Source organism: Caretta caretta, chromosome 4 (genome assembly GCF_965140235.1).
Source record: "Caretta caretta isolate rCarCar2 chromosome 4, rCarCar1.hap1, whole genome shotgun sequence".
NCBI classification, from domain to species: Eukaryota; Metazoa; Chordata; order Testudines; family Cheloniidae; genus Caretta; species Caretta caretta.
The window spans coordinates 28,954,050-28,970,012 of record NC_134209.1 but is presented as its reverse complement, the minus strand read 5'-3'; the positions used below and the strand labels follow the sequence as shown (position 1 = coordinate 28,970,012).

The window sequence follows — 15,963 nt, the reverse complement described above, 5'->3', positions numbered from 1 at the left end:
CTTAGGAACTATACTTAATAAATGGAGCACCTGAATGATTGAAACAGGGCCTAATGTTGTAGCTATCCCTCAGGCCTTGCAGGTAGCTGAGCACTAATAAGAGTTTCTGCCTTGTCCCACTTAAAAATTCTCACTTCCCTGCATGGAACCTGGCAGGATCTACCCCTTAATCATGAAAATACTAAATAACACTGAAGTATGATTAATGGGAGTTTCTCAGGCATAATGTTTTCTCCCAGCCATACACACAAAAATAAATGTCCTATTTCTACATTGTAACATTAATCATGTTCAACTGATATTTTTCTTAAAATTAAGATGCACTTGCTTTTGAATTTTCTGTAAAAGCTTCACCTTTTATTGGTGGACTATTTTAAGTCAAAGTTAAACTGGGGCTTGCTTCTGCCTTGTTTTTGTTTTATAGGTATCCTCTTTGCTTTTATTTCTTCTCTCCCTTTCACTTGGTAAACAAATTTCTCAAATTTGACTTAAATTTTCTTCATTGACCAATAACTGGTAAGTGAGAGGGTCTATCTGTTCTTTAGACCTGAAACTTTGGTTATTAATTTCATGTCTGTTTCAGTTGTCTATTTCTGTTAAGTACTGCCAGGTAGTTTCACTATGAAAGTAACTAAAGCTGCTGTCCTATCAGAAACCAGTTTTCCTCTGTCCTCATACTTTTACCAGAATAAAAATTTAAGTATTAAAATGTCATAGATCAGTATGTAGAAAGAAGCATAGTACTAAAGCTGATACAGTTCTAACCTTGTCATGTGTAAAGATCAAATTTTAAAAATATTCAGCTAATTATTTTCACTACTTAGTGTACCAAATACAGTTCTTATCACTTGGATATGAAATATGGTATGTTTAGGGGAAGCCCCTATTTTCATTTTCCTCTTGCTTAAGGAGAAGGTACTGCTGCTTAAGCTTTGTAGAGAGGGTGTTTCTGCTCGAGGTGCAGTACCTCCAGTTCTATCTCTTTCAGTCACATCCGTTCCTCAACAGCTGCGGGATGTTTCAGCTCAAAAGGGCTCATGTGCAAGCGCTCGAGTTGCAGAACCTGCTCCTTGAGGATACAGGAGAGATATAAAAATCGCCAGACGGAGTTACAGCCGAAGTATCGACAGTAAGAGGGCGCATCTAGCTTCCTCCTTGAGGAAAAGCAGCATGTATTTCGGTCGTTGGGAGCTGCTGGAAAGCGATCCTGTTTACCGTCCTCCTTGCTGCAGCAATTTGATGCGGTGTTTTTCAACGTGACGGCCCCAGGGCGCCCTGCAAGGGCGAGCAGGGGCGATTTGGGCTGCGGGGGGGTGGGCAGGGCAACATCTGCGTCTCCCACAGTCCTTTCCCTAGGCCGTCCAACAACCATTTTGCAGTCCCCCAACGGCTGATTCGGTTGCTGTGCCAGGCTCGGGCTGGCTGCAGAGCAGCGCTCGGGGGTGCCCCCGCGAAAGGCGTGAGGCAAGGGCAGGGTGGCTGAGGGCTACGGCGCAGTTCGACGCCCCCAGGAGCAGTAAGTAGCCTGGCGGGGAAGGGGCACCCGAAACCAATGCTGAGGCGAGCCCTCAGCGCGGGGCGGTCTCCGGGCTGCAGCAGGCGGCTGCCGAGCTCTCCCGAAGCCGGCCCCGGGAGCGGGAAGGAGAGAGAAGTGAGGGGGGGGGCAGGTGGCCCGCTCCCAGGCGGCGCTGGGAGAGCCCGGGCGCTGCGGGACTGGAGCGGGGTCAGGGAGGGCTCCGGCGCGGAGAGGAGAGAGGCGGGGGGAGGGAGGGATCCAGGCGGGAGGCGGAGCGGCGGGAGGAGGCAGCGCTGGGAGCCGGGCACTCGGGAAGCGGAGGCGGATTAAAATGGCCACCGGCAGCTCCGGGGAGCGGCCGCGGCGGCTCCTGGCGCGTCCACTCGGCCCGGTCCGCTCCTGATGGGGGTGAGAGGCCAGCAAGGCGTAGAAGAAGCGGCAGCAGCGGAGCGCGGGGCCCGCCGGGCCGCAGCGGGGGAGCCGGCCAGGGAATTTTCTGCGGGAGCCGCAGCCTCGGTTATTTAAAATAATAACAGCCCCCTCCCCCCCACCCTCCTCGGTGAGTGCCGCCGGCCGCTTTATGTGCCGCCGGCCCGGCCCCCCCGCGGGCGGCGGCGGCGGCTGGCTGCGCTTTGTCGGTCTCGGTAGCCCCCCGCCTCCCCTGCCGGCCCTCCCCATAGGCCGCGGCGGCTCCGCTGCCTGGTTCCCAGGGATGCTGCGTCGGGAGCTGCCACCATCCGTCCGCGCCCTGCAGCCGCCCGGGCTGGGGAAGGGGGCCGCAGGGATACCCGGGGAAGGGGCAGCTGGCCACCCTGGAGAGCGGGGCCTGGCTCGGGGGGCGAACCTGGCGTGTCCTGCCCAGAGAAGGGCAGGTAAAGCCTGGCTCCGCTGGCGGGGAGAGACCTGGGAGGGCCGGCAGAGCCGCGGCCCTGCAGCGATTTCGTTAACCCTCTGCCTGCTGCCCTTTGTTGTTCCCCGGCGTGGTTGTGCCGCCCGGTAGAGCCCAGGGGTAGCGGTGCCTCGCGGCCCGTTCTCCCCTCCCGCGCAGCCTAACGGGCAGTACCTTTGTATTTGGTCTGTGGGAAACGGCGTGGACTTTGTTGGGTGTCATAGGCGTGTTTGGCTCGCGGGGTGCTCCTGGCGTGGTTGCCCTGGAAGGGGAGGAGGGAGTGGAACCTGCATTAAAAGCAAGGAGGAGTTGTATGCATGTCCCCACAGGGAGGTGAGAGAAGAGTCGTTTGGAGGGGGTTCATTTATGGGGGGTCGTTATCCAGAGTTCCAGTTCTAGGATAAATTACAGATGTCTGGCTTCTTCCAGAGGAACTTTACTTCTAGGCCACAATCCTGTAAACTCAACTGCCGAGGTTGACCCTTGCACCTGCCTAGAGCCCTGCTGGCTTCAGAGTCCATGTTGAGTCTTCACATATAGGTCGACTTGAAGGATTAGGACAGGACCTTTTGCAGGCTTGATGGCTGCACGGGAGTGTTGGATATGTCCATGTGGGGAACATCCTAAAAAAAGCAGAAATACAGCAGTGCAAAGAAGGAAAAAATCTTCCTTTTGCTCTGTAGGTTTCACAACTCCATCTAGGTGAAATGTTTCATTGAAGAGTGTGGTGGTCAAAGACTTTAACTTAGGCGTTACATAATGTTTTTGTCTTTGGGTTCCAAATTGTGTCCTTTTAACTTTTTTTTTTTTTTGCATGTACATTGAAGCAAATGGGACTTAAACATGTCTAAATGTGTTGCTGAATCAGGGCCTAAATGTTGCCTTTACTTGTTTTAATTAATATTTGTAAAACAATGGAGAAAATTGATAGAATATTCAGGTACGTTTTTCTTCAGGTGGTTGGATAAATATTTTTAAGCTTAATACATGGAAGACCCTGGGAGCCTTAGCAGACACATGATGAGTGTAAATAGTAAAAGATTATTGTGTAATGACTTTTTTTTGTTTTAGTTTTGCTTTTTATCTGTTTAAAAACATAAGACCATCGTTAAGTGTTTTACGTCAGGCATCATTTACAAATATCTCATTTTATTTAAGCTCTTCAATAGACAGAGGTAATGTACACTAAGCATAGGAGGTAAAAACATCCAGAATGGTGGCATAAATACTGTAAATGAACCAAACCCATTTGCAGTGTGTGTAGGACTAGTCTAACTAGATTGTATAGGAAGAATAGTTTCAAATAAGCATTTCTATCTCCTGTGGTTAGAAGCCTTCAAAACATAATTATGGGGAGCCCTGAGTAAAAACAAACCAAACTAGTAATAATAAAGTTATATGTAACTTTCTTCACTTTCAGCTTTACTGTATTATTAAACACCCATCCTTAGAATCTTTCAGTCTAGGAGAACCACATAATCAAGTATTAAATTGTGACAGATGTGGCTATGTTGCATCCTTCAGTGACAATATCCTCAAGTCCTCCTAAATCTAATGCAGTGTATATCATTTACTAAACAAGGCCATGTGGTGGTTTCATGTTCTTCCTCAGAATGTGTAGGTGTACGCACAAAGACAAAACAAATGTGTGTTATCATTAAAGTTAGAAAGCAGGGCTGTGTCACTGAGCAGACAGCAATATTGAGACTCCATTTGTATACACAGCTAAAGTTCACAGTATTATATTGAGTATATGTCTCAGTTAAGACGATTATTACTTTTGAAAATTCCTAGCATAAATCACAAAAATTGAGTCATAATTCCAGAGCCTTCTGTCTTCCTTCTGTTTTCCACCTATTGGTTTGCCAAGCATCAGGCCTCCTCTACAGAAAAGATGTAGTAAGTGTGTCCACCATAGGAAATACACAGTCAGCAAGAAGAATAGCATCTTATCTAGTATTCTTCAGAGGTTGTTTATGTCCCCTAAAAACTCTTAACACTTGATGCAGTGAAGTCAGGGAAGCACTTGTTCCATTTCCCAACATATAATAAATATCTTGATTGTTTCTCAGGCTCACCTGAATAATTCACGTCTGGAGATTCAAAAAGGGACTGCTGATTAACACACTTGCAGTCACCTTTTAGCCCTCAGTTTTCATGAACAGCAAAAAACCCAGAGTCCAGACTACCGGATATCAGAAAAATGATGTACTTCTGGAATCAAGAATCTATTTTTTTTTTAAGTTAACGGAACTTTTGGATTCCAATATGTTGGGTACTCTAATATACTGTCTTAGACTATGCATTAAGAACAGGCTAACTTTGTCAATGTTTTTGTTTTTAAATCATGTTGCATGTTATTGAACAAATGTTGATGCAATGATATAAGTCAATACTACTTTGTAATTTTACTAAACGATTTAATACTAGCTGGTGTAGACTGACAAATCTTACAAGATATAAAGATCCTTTAGGATTGCTAATATTTAATATATCAAGATATGTTGACAGATCATCATTAGTTGGTCCATGCTGTTTTTCAGTCATTAGTTTTAGCATTGAAATGTTGATTTGTGGTTGTCTTTTTTTTTTCTTTTTTTTATTTAATCTTAAGATTTGCTTAAAATTCAATTGTATCTAACTAGAAGTGGTTGGTGAGCTAAGTAGCCTTCAGCTCAGGTTTGTCTGATTTTTGTTTGATAGCTGGGCAAATATAGGACAGGTTAGGACTTTCTTGATGTAAACTTAAGTTCATGGAAATGCCAATTTACACTTGGTTGTATGGGTGAATAAAAAAGTTGTAGGAAAATAAGATTTTAATGGTTTCAGGGTATAAGATAAAAATTAAATCTTACAAATCTTGGGTGGGAGGGTTACAATTTCAGTTATTTTAACATTAGCATAGGCTAAGGCAGAGATGGGGAGATGTTTTGGCTTTATCTGACTCTCCTTGAAGTCAATAGGGGTCTTTACTGTTGACTTCAACTGGAGTTTGGTGAGGCTTCTACTCTAAGAGAAAACTCATGACAGGCTTTTCTTTTTACATGGTGGTGCTTCAATTTTTATTTGTTTTAGAGTGCTCCATTGAGACCCAGTGAGCATCGGGTTATCTCCTTGTGCTAAGTGCTGTATATTCATTCTAAACTTAGTGAATCAGATGTGCTTTGGATTTTGGATTTATAGTATGCACAGGCTTCTAACTGCTAAAATGGGCACCCTTTTTATTATACTTGAGTTCTGCAGTTTTTTTGCATTTTGGAAGACTCGTCCTCTTCCTAAAATAACCTTGCCCAGGCTTGTAAACATTTGTGGAAAAAGACATGGCCAATGCCATTCAACTGACGATATGCATTATAGACTCTGTCTTCGGCTGTGGGCAGCTCTTCTGAAGCATTAGGTATTGGTACTGCTGGAGACAGGATGTTTGATTAAATAGGAATCTTGTGCATACATGTTGGGCATAGAGAAAAATCCCCACAATTTATTTCTCTCCCTGACCTCTTTATTTTGTAGTTGTGTTTAGAAGCCAGTTAGCTATGGCTGATGGTTTTTCATTGAGTTGACCTGAATTTTATTTCTTGTATGTATGTGTTTTTAAAGATAAGTCATGGCATTCAGTCAGGCTTCTGCGGACCAACTATGCAGGGAAGCAGCACTGAAGAAGGAGGCAGTAGCAGGTGTTCTGTCTGGTGCTACTGGCTGCTGCTGGAGTGAACCTCCAGGCACTGGGTAGAGATTTTTAAATATTTGTAAATTATTTTTATTGGTTTCTATTGCAAAATAAAGGACACTTTGTTTTAAACAATGTTGTCTTTGGCTCTTGGCACCTCTTGCTATAAGCATGTGACTCTTCCCTCTTTTTCCATGACCAGACAGTGATTATTTTCAAATGGTTTACTATGACAAACAGGCCCTAGTTATAATTTACCAAAATATTTTATAATCACACTTGCCTGGGAGATACTTAAAACTGTAGGAAAATCTATCAGTATGCTATGTCAGAACAGCTTTTTAGCAGCCCCTTAAAACTGAGCTGCTGTAATCATTTCAAAACCTACAGTTTGAAAAATGTGATCAGATCTTTCACTTCTGTATTGTAAAATACATTACTAGATAGTATAATTCTTCACAAATTTTCATTTTCAGTATCTTTAAGGTAGACGTCTTCAAAGCATATACCTTTTATGTGTTTTTTAAAAAAAAGACAACAGACCATTCCAAATAATTGTTGTCTTCAACTAGTCTCTGTAGATGTTTACATCATAAGAATCTATAATAATTATAAATGAATGTCCTAATTGTTGTCTTGAGTTTTGCAATTGAAAGTTGTCTATAATTTCCTTTTTTTTTTTTTAAATGTGGTTTGATCCTTAAATGGTGGTGGTGGGAGTTTGGGCTGTGTTTTTGTTTTACAGTAAGTGATCACTACTTGTATCTTCAGCAATTCACTGCTGAGATGCCAGGAATGTATTGAGTTGCATGCTAGAAAGCACAAACTGTTCGGCAATAAGAGATACAGCACTTAATGATTTCCAGACAATCTTCAAGAAATTTTTTAAAGTTTAAAAGTACCTGTCTTTCATGACTCCGGAGCTAAAAACCCTAAAATAACGTTTAGTGTTTTTTAAAAAATGTTTGGGGGTTTTGCAGTATTAGTCTTCAATTATAAACACTTGTGAGCAAGGAAATTCATCGTTTTGGTCACCCAAGCAGTCATAACTATCCCATAGCAAGGGTCAGAGAACCAGAAGAGACTCAGATCATTTTATCAAGAAACTCAAAATTCTTCAGCCATGTAAAGTGCTAGTGTAGACAAGCCCTTGGATAAGTTTGCCCAAAAGTGAAATGCCGCCACCTCTGCAGTGCAATATAGCACAGTATTACATATTCAGCAGTTTATTGAAGATGACCATATTGAATTGGAATTACATGAGTAATATTTAGATAGGGAGTTTGTAGTTACCTAAATTGGAATTTTCCGGGATGCTTGGATTAATTTATGCTTCCAGAAAGCACAGTGGATTTTCTATAACCGAAAGTAGTCAGGACTTAGTTTTTGCACATTATCTGAAAGGTGTCATCTCCAGCAATTCAATTCCTTCAGACTCCATATTGAGGCATTATATTAATGTTGTCTTGGCATAACTATTGCCATATGCTCTCCGTGCCATATACTGAATCATTAATACTATTTACTGCAGCAGTTTGCTTCCCTTGGAGGCTTTGCACCATAATACTGACCACTTCATACTCTGCTTAGTTTGAGCTAGGATAAAATTGTAAGATGTGATCTAGATGAAGTCTTAAATGTACTCGTATGTTAACCAGTTTCATGGTTGTGCACAAAAATTCTTTGATGTATTTGAACCATTGCAGTGTAAAAAGTGGTGCTCTTTTTGGTTTCCTGTTATCTGTGAGGTTGTCTACTCTAGTGGGTGACCTATGTTGGATGGAAATAGGGGAAAACCACATGAAAAATAAGGGACAATACTTGAATTTAAAGGGCATTTTAGAGAAACATAATTTCACTTAGCTTATTGTGCATTCTTCTCTCAAGTGTACAATCTATTGCCTTCAAGTGTGTAATACAATTATCATAAGCTTCAATTTAACATTTAAAGTAGTGCATATTAGTTTTAAAACATTTAATACATCTTAAAATAAGGGATGGGTGATCACACTAAGGGATCCTTCTCTAAGGGAGAAATCAATGAAATAAAGACTCGTCTTAAAAAAGGGGACAAGTGGTCAAAGTAAGTGTGTGGAATAAGTTCTGATGAAAAGCATGGAACCTGGTTAAACATTTGAAAATATCTTGGCAGGTATTGCCAAGAAACTTCTTCACAGGCTATTGATACTGAAGTTGGAAAGTTGTATTTGGGAGAAAAATACTGAATTCTCTGTGAGGCTTGGAAAATGTGTGTTGGAGGTGATTTTTGTGCTCTTGACCTTGAGAATATCTGCTTTGCTAGCAACCCATATGTTGTGTGGAATTAATAGCTTTCACATGGTAGGCATCCCCTTGTTCATCTGCTGTGTTTAAGATAATTGCTATATACAGGTTTGAACTGTCCTCCCTACTGAATAGTTAAGATAACGCATACTCATAACGTCTATAGGATCAGCTGATAACTGATTAGAAATGTTACTTGAGTTTTATTGATACTCTGGGTTTATGCGAATAGATAATATGTGCATTGATTTTTCTTTATGAAGTCTGTTTACTGAGTAATCTCCGTTGTGGAAAGGTAGAGTTGGTAGAGAATGCCTCAACACGTTTGCCACAATATGCCTAAACACATTTGACTTAGATGTTGCATCTATTAAATGCAAAAATAGCATTACATTAAAGTTAATGTTGCAAGATCAATATTATGATTTCATAATCAAAATAAATCCAAAAATTAAGGTGGTTCCAGCAATGTGAATTTGGCCACTTTGCATATGCTGCATATCTTGCATTATGGATTCGTGCAGAGGACTAAAAGAGGAACAGAAAAATGCCATTTAAAAAAATTAATTTGGCTGAACAGTGTTGGCTGATGAACCTCAGTAAGTGGAATTTTCTGACTCCTAAATATTTTATTTCAATCCTCTATATTGCTTTGTTGCTGGTCTTTTTGTATCTAATTTGATTGGTAGGTTTTTTTTTTTAAATGGAAAAATAGTAAGGAAGAAATTTGTAATGAGTGCATTATGGATAGGCAATGCTTTTTATATATTGAAATTCTTACCTGTAAGAATCTTAGGGAAGTGTGGGTTTTAACTAACCCTGAATTTAAAAAGTAGCTTGAGGGAATTTTCTCAAACCAATTCTCCCCAGATCATCCTAACTACTGAGGGGGTATTCCACCTTTCTGTCTGTGCTTTTTTTTGAGGCTGGTCTTTGCCATAAACTCCAGTACCTTGTGCTGCCCCTGTCTTTGCTTAGTGGGGCTGTGAAATTGACATCATTTTTGATAGTTTTTCTGATAACCATGGGGTTCTGCATAACACCAGCAAACCTTGTTGACTTTTCTTCACCACCTTAACAAAGCTGTGAGCAGTAGCAATGGCACTAGAGCCGTCTGTCTGCAGACTTAAGAAAACAGTACTCATTTCACTTTTGGAAAATGAAATTTGCTATGGTGAGGGCTAGAACCTTCTTCTTCTTCTTTTTTTTTTTTAAGTTAAAGCTGAAACTCTGCCAAAAAAAATAAAATAAAAAGGTTTAGACCACCACACTCTCTTAGGAAAGACTCTTCATTGGTGAACAAATCTCTTCCTCCCCCTTTCCGTGCCGCCTTCATTATGAGCATGTGAGGGGAGTTATAGTAGAAACAGTTCTGCACCCTTTACTGTAGCACACACAACTAACACCTACTGTACTTTTTGAACCAGTGGTACATAGATTCATAGATTAATTAACTGATCTTTAAATATTCATGGTAAATAGGCCCAATGACCTGTGATGGGATGTTAGATGGGGTGGGATCTGAGTTACGACAGAGAATTCTTTCCTGGGTATCTCTGGCTGGTGAATCTTGCCCACATGCTCAGGGTTTAGCTGATCACCATATTTGGGGTCGGGAAGGAATTTTCCTCCAGGGCAGATTGGAAGAGGCCTTGGAGGTTTTTTGCCTTCCTCTGTAGCATGGGGCATGGGTCACTTGCTGGAGGATTCTCTGCTCCTTAAAGTATTTAAACCACGATTTGAGGACTTCAGTAGCTCAGACATAGGTGAGAGGTTTTTCGCAGGAGTGGGTGAGTGAGATTCTGTGGCCTGCGTTTTGAAGGAGGTCAGACTAGATGATCATAATGGTCCCTTCTGACCTTAATGTCTATGACTCTATGACAGGCCGTTCATTTGGTTTTAATCCAGACAGTCCTATTTTTAAATGGTTTGTTCCCTGTCTGGTACTGGTATTGGTATTAAACTGTGTGTGGTTTTGTCTGGTATCTCTCACACACACAATGCCATTTTGAAGAGAGTGACACTCTGTCCTGCCACAGTGACCTTGCAGGTCATGCAGGCAGGGTCATACAGGCGGGGACAGGCCCATGGTATTCCTGGAAGTACCAGAATTTCTGCTATTCTGCGGAAGTGACAGTAGTCATGCTAATTACTGCAGTGTGTGTAAACATACCTTCATTTTTAGAGTTTATGCAAACAGTTGGCTGCTGGTACCCCTCAATGAACTTTGTAATAAAGTATGTGAATGTTTTTTATAGTACAATGTGGGGAAAACTAAGCTACTGGTTATGGGGACTGGCTAACTTACTGTGTGAGACAGCTTGTTTTCATACTTCCGAAGAAGCTGCTTTCCCATATCTTGTTTATAATATGTTGTTATGCATGTTCATTAAAGTTTACTCCTTACCTTTTCAGGTTGTGTGAATTATTTTTTTATTAGTTTAATTTTGATTTTTTTCCCTAAGTATAGGAAAAGATTTCTAAATGAAAAAAGAATAGGCCAATTCTTCTGTATTTTGGGATTGTTTGCTTTCTCCCCTTCTCCCACCCTACAGCAATTTCCTCCCCTAATTTCAGGGATGATGAAAGAAATTGATGAATCATCCAGTAGGTCACTTTCTAGAAGATTTTATCCTATTCACTTTAGTGCTGAAAGTACATTTGGGGTTTTGTGGTGGGCAGTTGAGGGGAAAATGACTGAAGGCTCCTGCAGTTGCAGATACAACGGTTTTGACAATGAAGCTGAAGCAGTGACAGAAGTGTCCATGATAGGATGGTTGAGGGGAAATGGAGGCTACTCAGAACTTTCTGGAGGCAATTCCTGCCTTGTTTCTTTGAGGTCTTGGCAGGCCCTTTTAAACTGGTGAAGTCCCACTGTGAAGGTGGGACAGGATTAGGAGACGTTTTATGGGAGCCTTTTTACTCACTGAATGCTGAGGCATCTAGATCTACTGAAGCACCCTGTGTATTGATGTGGCTTGCGGGGGGAGGGCAAGGGCAGAAGTGAATGGATCTGCTTCTACTTGGATCATTTTGCCATTCCCCACCTTCCTTCCCACCATCCCTCCGCATATGTGTGTGGCGGGGGGTAAACATGCTTGTCGATCTGCTTTTCTACAGTATTATTCATGTATGTTTATAAACTCTCAATCGTAAGAAACAGTGATGAATTAGGTTTATTTAAACTCATTTTTGGTGATATGTTGTTTCAGCTGATAAAGTTGAATATCATGTTAACTAAAGGTTGCTTATTGTCTCTAACATTGGAGCTGATAAATTCTTCTTAGAATAATTTCTGAAACTGAAACATTATGATTAATTAGTTGCAACAAATGAGCTGAGATTAAAAAGAGGAGGGCCAAAAGGGAGTTTTTAAAATAAAGTCTCCTCTCCATGTTACTTGTACTGGGTTAATTGGGTATCTTGATAGGGAGATGCAGTTTTAAAAATTAAGGACAGAAAGATTAGGGCTTGGGGACTTTTTTGAAAGAGAAATTACAGGAACTAAATATGCCTACCTTGGTTAGAAGATATGACCATTTTCTGCAATATCTTTGGGAGATACTACTGTAATACATTAATGTATCATTGTGGGCCAGGGATTGTATGCAATTCCATGAGGTAGAGTGACTACAGGTCCTCCACAAATGAAGAACAGTGGGGAGTGATTAAGCAAATTCACTCATATGATATGTACAGATAAGTACCACCATCTGGAGAGGCTTGCATATATTATCTCAAACTGGATCCTGCAGAGACCACCAGACAAATAAAGGACTTCTGGAGAAATAGCCTGAATTTAAACTGACTCAGGCCTTCTTTCTGAATGAGCAGATGGACAGGACCTTCTGTCCAAAGCGGGTGGAGGGGTGGGCTATCCTTCCTGGGAAGGGGTTGGAAGGACTTTGGCCTATTGAAGCCCCATAAGACTGATTAGTGACGTCTGGCAAGCTTTTAGCATGCATATAGGAAGTCTTATTAGTTTTTTAAAAAATGATTTCTCTGCAATGCTTTCACTTTAAGAATAAATGTGCTTACTTAGAGCTGTGTGGTAACTTGTGAGTGCTGGTGATTACCAGCCTATTCAGGGAGTCTGGCTTGCTGGGAAAATCACAATGTAGGAAGGGAGCCGTGCAGCCTGGAAATATCCAGGAGGGAGAGAGCTGTGGGTTTCCACCCAAAAGCGTTGACGGCTGAAGAGCCAGCAGCCTAGAGGGGGTGCCTTTGGAGGATCATGAGGGTTGGGGAATACAGGCGCATTTGCCCTGAACTGTGACATAGGTGCTGGAGGCTTTGAGAGACAGATTACAAGAATTAAGTAGGCCTAGGTTGGCCAGAAGATAACTAAAGGAGATATAATCCAAAAAATAGGTGACACATTGTTCTATGCAATTTTCATCATAAATGTTATAAAGTGTGGATGAGAGGAATTTATTCTTGGGATGGTAAATTTGAATGACAACTTTTCAAGGCAGATATATAAAAAGCTGGATGGTATAAAATGCAAATAAGGGAGAAGTGATTAAAATGGATTAAGGAGAAAAAACAGGTGTAATGGGATGACTTCAAACAAATCACAGTATAGACTGAGCATGGTGAACAGTTTACTAAGTAAGATTTGTTAAACTGGAGAAGTAAAAACCATTACTCAAGTTGTTGTTAATTAGACAGAAAAAAGCACTGGACGCTGTGCTCAAACAGTTCTGTGCTGCCATGGGGCTGAAGTAGTTGGCCTAATAGGTCTTTTTCCTCTCTAATTTGTTTGGATGCTAGACACTATGGAATCTTCACTGCTAGGGAAAAAAGTTACCTCGAGACCTGAATTGGTAACAAAAAGGATTAATATTTTTATTTCAAACTAATGTTGTTTGCCTCAGATTCAGATGGCAAAAGGTCTGAGTGGTAAAAAGATGGCATGATTTTGGAGGTCTTGAGGTTGGCAATACTGAGAGTGCCCCCACCTCCAAAAAAAATGTTGCATGAAGAACTTCCATTTTTTCCCGTTCCCTATTGTTCCTACTTTTTGTGCCCTTTAAAAAACTAATACATTGTGGACTTCTAATTTGCCTTCGGTTTTTGAGCTGTTAAGCCTCACTCAGGTCGTATTTTCAAGCTTTTCTCCACAACATCTAGAAATGTGCTTTTATTTTGAAATTAAAGCAGAGGTTCTCACATAACATGAGTCTAAGCTCTAGGGTTTTAAGAGAAACCCCGAATAAATTGAGATATATGATAAAATTGCCAGAGTTGACAACATTGCTTCTTACTACTTGTTTCCTCATTAATAATGAGTGAAAATATTTAACTTCAGATTATTAGGAAATTTAGTTAGGTTTGTGGAGGTAAAAATAAGTCTCTAAAAATAATTTCTGAGATAAAACTGGATAGTGTTTTTCTTTGAAATAGTCATATGGATACTGGAACTGATGTATTTTTGGTATGCCATCACAATTTAATTGCTCATGCTCTGTACTCAGCAACATTTTTAGCAATGAACTACAATTCAGATATAAAAACCTCGGTCTCTGAGGATTTCATCTAAGAGGATGTTAGTGTGCCTGTTAATTAGGTTTGTTAACGTTTCTTGTTCACAATTTTAAGCAAAGAGACTAAAGTATTAAAGATGCATTTTTAAATTAGATTTTGAGTGGGGCAATAAGAAACAAGGGAATATTTCTTTAAGCTTTTCCTTTTTATGGAGAGTTAAAGGTACAATATCAGAACCTTTTCTTTTAAGTCTATTTTACTTTGAATGTGATACATTTTGGTAATTTAAGTATTCAGCTTTCCATTTCTTCTTTAATTTAGCCTTTTTTAAAGTGCTGTATCAGAAAAAAATGGATCTCTTTGCTGTAATATCCTTACAATTAATAATGCTAGCATGAATGTATAGAGCTCTGGGAATCGAGACATACTAGGAAACTGGCTGGATTCTCAGCTGGTGTAAATCAGAATATTTCCACTGATGAGTTTAAAGCAGCTGAGGCTCTGGCTTACTGTTGACTTAAAGGCACATATGTATATTTGCATGAAAAAATTGCTTCTGTGACAAGAGAAGACATGGAGCAAGTGCACACAATCAGTATTTGTGCAGTGAACCAGAATTGTGGTGTATTTGTTTATTTTCAGTTCTTGCCCAGCAATAGGTGTGTGTTAAATAATAAAAGTTTACAAACTCTCGAAAACCTTGTTTACATGTAGCTGTTTTCTCCCGAGATAGGTTAATTTTTATGGGAAGCTAGTTAATTGTATCCAGTTTAAAATAATATTTAGTACATGGCACATCAGGAAGATTGGTGTCAAAATATTTTGGCATGGGTAGAATAAATCTAACATTTAGTTTCTATTTTTTTTCCCCTACAGTGATTTTTGTACTCATAATAGTGGGAAGGGGAGGGGAAATGAAACTGACGTGCAGTTCTCATTTCTATTAGAAAGAATTATGCATAACATGCTTTCCATATGTGTTAACGTTTCAAATGAGAACACAATGTATTAACTGTAATACATACAAATATACTAATTTGAGTTTGAATTAAAAAAAGAAAACTACAGTGTATTTCATTATAAATTGCTGGTACTGCAGAACATGTGGCCAAGTAGTTAGTGTTTTTTTTTTTTTTTTTTCTCTTTTAGCATTAATCCAATGAGGAGGTCAGAGAAGCACAGAGTTCAGTTATGGCATCTGATTCCTTGCACATGTCCTCAGCCCATGCCCTCAATCTCCCCCCTTCCCCCCCTCCAAAAAAGAAAAAACCTAGCTTATGGTGGGATATTGGAGAATTCTTACTATTTTTAAAAACAAACTAAAATAAAAATATCTAGCTGTCATTGAATATTTTCTTGATAACTACTTAACTTCTCCAATAGTTAAACACAGAGCTAGCTGCAAATCAGTTTATTTGCAAGATAGAACATGCTTAGCCGCTAGCAAAAATAATGATTTTAGGCTTAAAGCAACACCCACCATCAACTTGAAATTTAGCCAGTTTAAAAAAATAAGTTTAATAGTTTCAGGTATTAGACTTGGCTTTAACTTGACCCCCTAACAGTATTATTTTTATAATTTCAGTTTCTTATTTAAAATGATTTTCTATTGCAGTGAGAAGCACCCTCAAGTTCCTGAGAACTTACGTGCAATTCCACAGGGTTCAGGCTAGAAAATTCTTGTGTAGAATTGGGGCCAAATTTGACTATCAATAACACTAGTTGTTGGAGTCAGTTGATACTGACCCCTGTTACGTGACGGGGTATTAACCTCTTCTTGAAAACCTGACCCATGTCAGATGACTGGGGTCCTGGGGAGAAAAAAGACCAATCTCTTACCAGGATGGCAGTGTATTGTGCTTTTATTTTATGTTTTCAGAAGTAATCTAAAGTTAGTTTTTAAAAACAGGAATTTTAAGCCCCATGAATTACTCAGCGTGCCTGAAAGGGAACCTGGCACAGGGCTGGTGGTTTCAGTGCTTCCAGTTTTTCCTGAAAGCATGTGATATATTGGAGATGGTGAAATCCTCAACGCGCTATGTCTGGTGTTTGGTAACCCCCTAAAATATTTGACTGTAATTGTGTTGTATCACTGGGTTGTAAAATGTGGATTAGTGT

At 40.3% G+C, this 15,963-nt stretch overlaps 1 protein-coding gene across 6 annotated transcripts in view; it reads left to right on the top strand.

Moving 5' to 3' along the window:
* The first annotated feature begins 1,109 nt into the window (after positions 1 to 1,109).
* Positions 1,110 to 15,963, top strand: part of WDFY3 (WD repeat and FYVE domain containing 3) — a 306,761-nt gene continuing 291,907 nt past the window's right edge. For 2 of the 6 annotated variants that reach the window (XM_048848044.2, XM_048848041.2), the window contains exon 1: positions 1,343 to 1,516. The gene's annotated coding sequence lies outside the window, so the exon portion shown is untranslated. Of the gene's footprint in view, positions 1,130 to 1,342; positions 1,517 to 1,810; positions 2,076 to 15,963 lie in introns of those variants that run through there. The other 4 variants (XM_048848046.2, XM_048848045.2, XM_075127477.1 and 1 more) reach the window with 3 other exon arrangements.